We start from the raw sequence: 6,724 nt of genomic DNA, 5'->3' as shown, positions 1-6,724 counted from the left end.
AAAATCAGAGAGGGGCATTGTCACCCTTGCTCATGCCCATGATTTTGGCCTTACTTACAAGTAATTTTCAACACAAATAACATGCTAAAATTAGCCTGATAAATGCATTAGGCAGAATATTAGGTAGAATCCCCAGACAAATTATACTTCATGATGAGGTTGCTTGTGGATGGTGGTAAATATGTGGAATTGCTCTCCAGTTTGATTTTTGTTGTGTGGAGAAGAGACCTTAGGGTTTTCTGATGTTCTTGATCAACGGGACATAAAACACATAATTACAAAACATTTCTTTATCCCTGAAATAAATGAACCTATCAACTGTGTGGAACCTTTACACTTTTTAAACTTTACAACATGCTTTACATCACTTCAGTTCATGCTGTGTATTGCGAATGTTGATGTGAGGCTTGTGTATATCTGATTGGACATGGAAACCCATTTCATGAAGCTGCTGATGTTGCTTCCAAGAGGCAGTATGGAGCTCTGTAGTGAGCGATGCAAAAGATAATAGGTGTTTGTTAGGTGCTATGTGCTTTAGAACTCAACAGCCCCACTCTGTGAGTTTGTGTGGTCTACACTTTGTGGCTGGGATGTTGTTGCTCCTAGACACTTCCACTTCATAGCACTTACATTCGGCCAGGCAGATCTAGTAGAGCAGAAATTCACAAACTGACTTGTGGCAAAGGTGGCATCCTATGTCATTATTTATTATTGGGTATACAGGACAAGCCTGTGGAGTGGGGCCCACACCTGTTGAAGTATAGTGAGTATAAGTTCTATAATATAGACAATGCTTTCATGTGTAAGTGTAGTTCTGTGAATATATATATTTATATGGGTAATATTGGTATTCAGGGGTTACTTACTCTGTGTTGTATTAAACTTTGTGGATATGCTTTTATACTAAAATGGAGTCCTGTTATAAAGTATATAACCATACACTTTTTTCCTACACTATTATTATCTAGTACTGGGGTTGAGCAGTTCTTTTTATCTTTGGTATATAATAATGGAATAGTGGGTAATCTATCTTTTTGAGTAACTGAGTATTGTAGGTGACTTCAAGTTTAGAATAGTGAAGTACTATTTACCCATGTTTGCCCATCTATAAAGTGGGGTGTTGTGTATGCCAATCTGAAATTAGTAACACATGTCTGTGGTGTGGATGCCCCCCTGCATGTTGTATTGGAGCATTATGTATGCCCCCTGTATGTGGTATTGGGACACAGTGGAAGCCCTTCTGTATGTTGGTGTCTTCTGGAATAATGGAGTACTATAGATGCAACATTTTATATATATATATATATATATACACAGGGAGTGCAGAATTATTAGGCAAATTAGTATTTTGACCACATCATCCTCTTTATGCATGTTGTCTTACTCCAAGCTGTATAGGCTCGAAAGCCTACTACCAATTAAGCATATTAGGTGATGTGCATCTCTGTAATGAGAAGGGGTGTGGTCTAATGACATCAACACCCTATATCAGGTGTGCATAATTATTAGGCAACTTCCTTTCCTTTGGCAAAATGGGTCAAAAGAAGGACTTGACAGGCTCAGAAAAGTCAAAAATAGTGAGATATCTTGCAGAGGGATGCAGCACTCTTAAAATTGCAAAGCTTCTGAAGCGTGATCATCGAACAATCAAGCGTTTCATTCAAAATAGTCAACAGGGTCGCAAGAAGCGTGTGGAAAAACCAAGGCGCAAAATAACTGCCCATGAACTGAGAAAAGTCAAGCGTGCAGCTGCCAAGATGCCACTTGCCACCAGTTTGGCCATATTTCAGAGCTGCAACATCACTGGAGTGCCCAAAAGCACAAGGTGTGCAATACTCAGAGACATGGCCAAGGTAAGAAAGGCTGAAAGACGACCACCACTGAACAAGACACACAAGCTGAAACATCAAGACTGGGCCAAGAAATATCTCAAGACTGATTTTTCTAAGGTTTTATGGACTGATGAAATGAGAGTGAGTCTTGATGGGCCAGATGGATGGGCCCGTGGCTGGATTGGTAAAGGGCAGAGAGCTCCAGTCCGACTCAGACGCCAGCAAGGTGGAGGTGGAGTACTGGTTTGGGCTGGTATCATCAAAGATGAGCTTGTGGGGCCTTTTCAGGTTGAGGATGGAGTCAAGCTCAACTCCCAGTCCTACTGCCAGTTTCTGGAAGACACCTTCTTCAAGCAGTGGTACAGGAAGAAGTCTGCATCCTTCAAGAAAAACATGATTTTCATGCAGGACAATGCTCCATCACACGCGTCCAAGTACTCCACAGCGTGGCTGGCAAGAAAGGGTATAAAAGAAGAAAATCTAATGACATGGCCTCCTTGTTCACCTGATCTGAACCCCATTGAGAACCTGTGGTCCATCATCAAATGTGAGATTTACAAGGAGGGAAAACAGTACACCTCTCTGAACAGTGTCTGGGAGGCTGTGGTTGCTGCTGCACGCAATGTTGATGGTGAACAGATCAAAACACTGACAGAATCCATGGATGGCAGGCTTTTGAGTGTCCTTGCAAAGAAAGGTGGCTATATTGGTCACTGATTTGTTTTTGTTTTGTTTTTGAATGTCAGAAATGTATATTTGTGAATGTTGAGATGTTATATTGGTTTCACTGGTAAAAATAAATAATTGAAATGGGTATATATTTGTTTTTTGTTAAGTTGCCTAATAATTATGCACAGTAATAGTCACCTGCACACACAGATATCCCCCTAAAATAGCTATAACTAAAAACAAACTAAAAACTACTTCCAAAACTATTCAGCTTTGATATTAATGAGTTTTTTGGGTTCATTGAGAACATGGTTGTTGTTCAATAATAAAATGAATCCTCAAAAATACAACTTGCCTAATAATTCTGCACTCCCTGTATATATATATATATATATATATATATATATATATATATATATATATATATGTGTGTGTGTGTGTGTGTGTGTGTGTGTATGCAGCACAGTCAGAGATATATATGTATATATATATATATTTGTGTGTGTGTATACAGCACAGTCAGATATACAGTATACAGCACACTGAGATATATACAGTATCTCACAAAAAGGAGTACATCCCTCACATTTTTGTAAATATTTTATGATATTTTTTCATGTGACAACACTGAAGAAATGACACTTTGCTACAATGTAAAGTAGTGAGTGTATAGCCTGTATAACATTGTAAATTTGCTGTCCCCTTAAAATAACTCAACACACAGCCATTAATGTCTAAACCATTCGCAACAAAAGTGAGTACACCCCTAAGTGGAAATGTCCAAATTGGGCCCAAAGTGTCAATATTTTGTGTGGCCACCATTATTTTCCAGCACTGCCTTAATCCTCTTGGGCATGGGGTTCACCAGAGCTTCACAGGCTGCCACTGGAGTCCTCTTCCCCTCCTCCATGATGAAATGACAGAGCTGGTGGATGTTAGAGACCTTGCGCTCCCCCACCTTCCGCTTGAGGATGCAACACAGATGCTCATTAGGGTTTAGGTCTGGAGACATGCTTGGCCAGTCAATCACCTTTACCCTCAGCTTCTTTAGCAAGGCAGTGGTCGTCTGTGAGGTGTGTTTGGGGTCGTTATCATGTTGGAATACTGCCCTGCAGCCCAGTCTCTGAAGGGAGGGGGTCATGCTCTGCTTCAGTATGTCACAGTACATGTTGGCATTCATGGTTCCATCAATAAACTGTAGCTCCCCAGTGCCGGTAGCACTAATTCAGGCCCAGACCATGACACTCCCACCACCATGCTTGACTGTAGGCAAGACACACTTGTCTTTGCACTCCTCACCTGGTTGCCGCCACACACGCTTGGCATCGTCTCATCGAACCACAGGACATGGTTCCAGTAATCCATGTCCTTAGTCTGCTTGTCTTCAGCAAACTGTTTGCTGGCTTTCTTGTGCATCATCTTTAGAAGAGGCTTCCTTCTGGGACGACAGCCATGCAGGCCAATTTGATGCAGTGTGCGGCGTATGGTCTGAGAACTGACAGGCTGACCCCCCACCCCTTCAACCTCTGCAGCAATACTGGCAGCTCTCATACGTCCATTTCCTAAAGACAACCTCTGGATATGACGCTGAGCATGTGCACTTAAACTTCTTTGGTCGACCATGGCAAGGCCTGTTCTGAGTGGAACCTGTTCTGTGAAACCGCTGTATGGTCTTGCCCACCGTGCTGCAGCTAAGTTTCAGGGTCTTGGCAATCTTCTTATAGCCTAGGCCCTCTTTATGTAGAGCAACATTTCTTTTTTTTCAGATCCTCAGAGAGTTCTTTGCCATGAGGTGCCATGTTGAACTTCCAGTGACCAGTATGAGAGACTGTGAGAGCGATAACATCAAATTGAACACACCTGCTCCCTATTCACACCTGAGACCCTGTAACACTAACGAGTTACATGACACCGGGGAGGGAAAATGGCTAATTGTGCTGAATTTGGACATTTTCACTTAGGGGTGTACTCACTTTTGTTGCCAACGGTTTAGACATTAATGGCTGTGTGTTGAGTTATTTTGAGGGGACAGCAAATTTACACTGTTATACAGGCTGCACACTCACTACTTTACATTGTAGCAAAGTGTAATTTCTTCAGTGTTGTCACATGAAAAGATATAAAAAAATATTTACAAAAAAGTGAGGGGTGTACTCACTTTTGTGAGATACTGTGTGTATATATATATATATATATATATATAAATATATATATATATATATAGATGTGTGTATACAGCATAGTCAGATATATGTGTGTGTGTATACAGCACAGTGATATATAGTATATATATATATATATATATTTGTGTGTATACAGCACATTCAGCTATATATGTGTGTGTGTACAGCACAGACAGCTATATATACTGTATGTGTGTACACAGAACACACACATTTTTTTTCTGTGCTAAATGTTGAAAATTTCACTTTCACAAATAGAGAGTGAGTGTTCTAGTTAGGCTGTGAACTGACAGGTGCTCTCAACATTAGAACCCTTTCATTTAGACGTAGTCTCTTTGGTAAAGGGTCCCACTCCGGGGGCCGCCACTTGTAGCCCTTTAGTAGCATCCATTGATGGAGTATGTGGATTTGGGGGAGTAAGAAGACTCAGTGATTCCAGCAATTTCGTGCCCTGTTACAAACTTGAGATGACATATGCTTTGCTATCATATTGAAAGAACAGTTTGACGGGGAACCCCCATCTATACCTAACTCCTGCTTTTCTTAGGCTTTGTGTTATCGGCAAAAACAATCTTTTCTTGGCCAGCGTATGTGCAGACAAATCAGGAACGAGCTGTATGTCCTTATATATGTCTGGGAGAGTGTTGGTATTAAATGCTGCTCTAAGCAATTTTTCTTTGAAAGTGAAATAATGTAGTCGAATGATCACATCTCTCGGTTGTTCTGCTGAGGCTGCTCTAGGTCTTAATGCCCTATGTGCTCAATCAATGAACGGATCTATGTCCTGAAATGACCCTAGGAGCGCTTTGAAGAGGCCTTTTAAACCTCATCCCAGCTATCTCTTGAAGAACTAAAAGGAACTCCAATAAGAGAGAAAGCAGGAAGCTGGAAGGACATGACTCTTCCTTGCTTGTTGAGTACATTTTCTCTTTGGTGAAGTACTGAACTTTTTTTCAAACAACTTTAAAATAACTAAACTAGGCACATGTGAACACAAGCTGATTAATGTCAAGATCCAGGGTGTCCATACTCTGTTTTTAAATCACATAGTGCATAGCCAACTTAGCTTCAGTTCCTCACACCCTCCTTCCTTTCCAGGGCAGGCTGAGACTGTGGTGACTAACAGCAACTCCAGACTCCTCTTCTGTCACAGAGTCTCACCCACCTAAGGTGCAATAGTCCTATTTCTTCTGAGGAGAGCTAAATTACCCCTGAGCAAGTCACACAGAAATGTAAGCACCAGGTGTTCCACATAGTGCAGGGTGATCATACAGCAGGGCTGCTGGCAGGCTGGCATTTAGTGTATTATAGGAAGTGTTACTGCCCATTACTAGAGGATCTCACTATCCCCTTGTGATGAGAGTGGGAAGGGACGTCACCGGATTATTATTGTCTATGTCGCAGTTACTAAGTGAGACTTATGGTACCAGATGTATATTTCCATGCTCTTCAATAAAATAGTGTTGTACCCTCTCTGCTGTGTCCTGCATCTCATGACATGGTGTCAGAAGTTCTTGCCTGCGCTTCTGTTTCCTGATTAATGACGATGTCGAAGTTTACCCCACCTGAGCCTTTTGATTTTTCTCAGCCTGCAGCTTGGCCCACATGGCGTCAGCGGTTTCAGCGCTTCAGGATTGCTTAAGCTGGACAAGGAAAGTGGTGAAGTACAAGTTAATTCTCTTTTATACTCTAAGGGGAAAGATGTGGAGCCAGTGTTCAATGCTTTTACTTTCCAAGAAGGGGAAGAATTTGACTTTGACATAGTTATGAACAAACTCAGTGCCCAATTTGTGCCCAAAAGAAATGTGATTCATGAGAGGACTTGTTTTCACAAACGTGCCCAGCGTGTGGGAGAATCTGTTGAGTCATTTGTGCGCAGCCTGTATGAACTAGCTGAATTCTGTGAGTTTGGTGTTGCTAAAGAGGAGCAAATCAGAGACAGAATAGTCATAGGAATTGCCGATGCTGAAGTCTCACTGAAGCTACAGTTGGGTTGGAGGCGGATTTAACATTAGATGGAGCTATTAGGATGGCCCGCCA

This window comes from Bombina bombina, chromosome 2 (assembly GCF_027579735.1).
Source record: "Bombina bombina isolate aBomBom1 chromosome 2, aBomBom1.pri, whole genome shotgun sequence".
Classification (NCBI taxonomy): Eukaryota; Metazoa; Chordata; class Amphibia; order Anura; family Bombinatoridae; genus Bombina; species Bombina bombina.
This window is presented reverse-complemented; position numbering follows the sequence as displayed.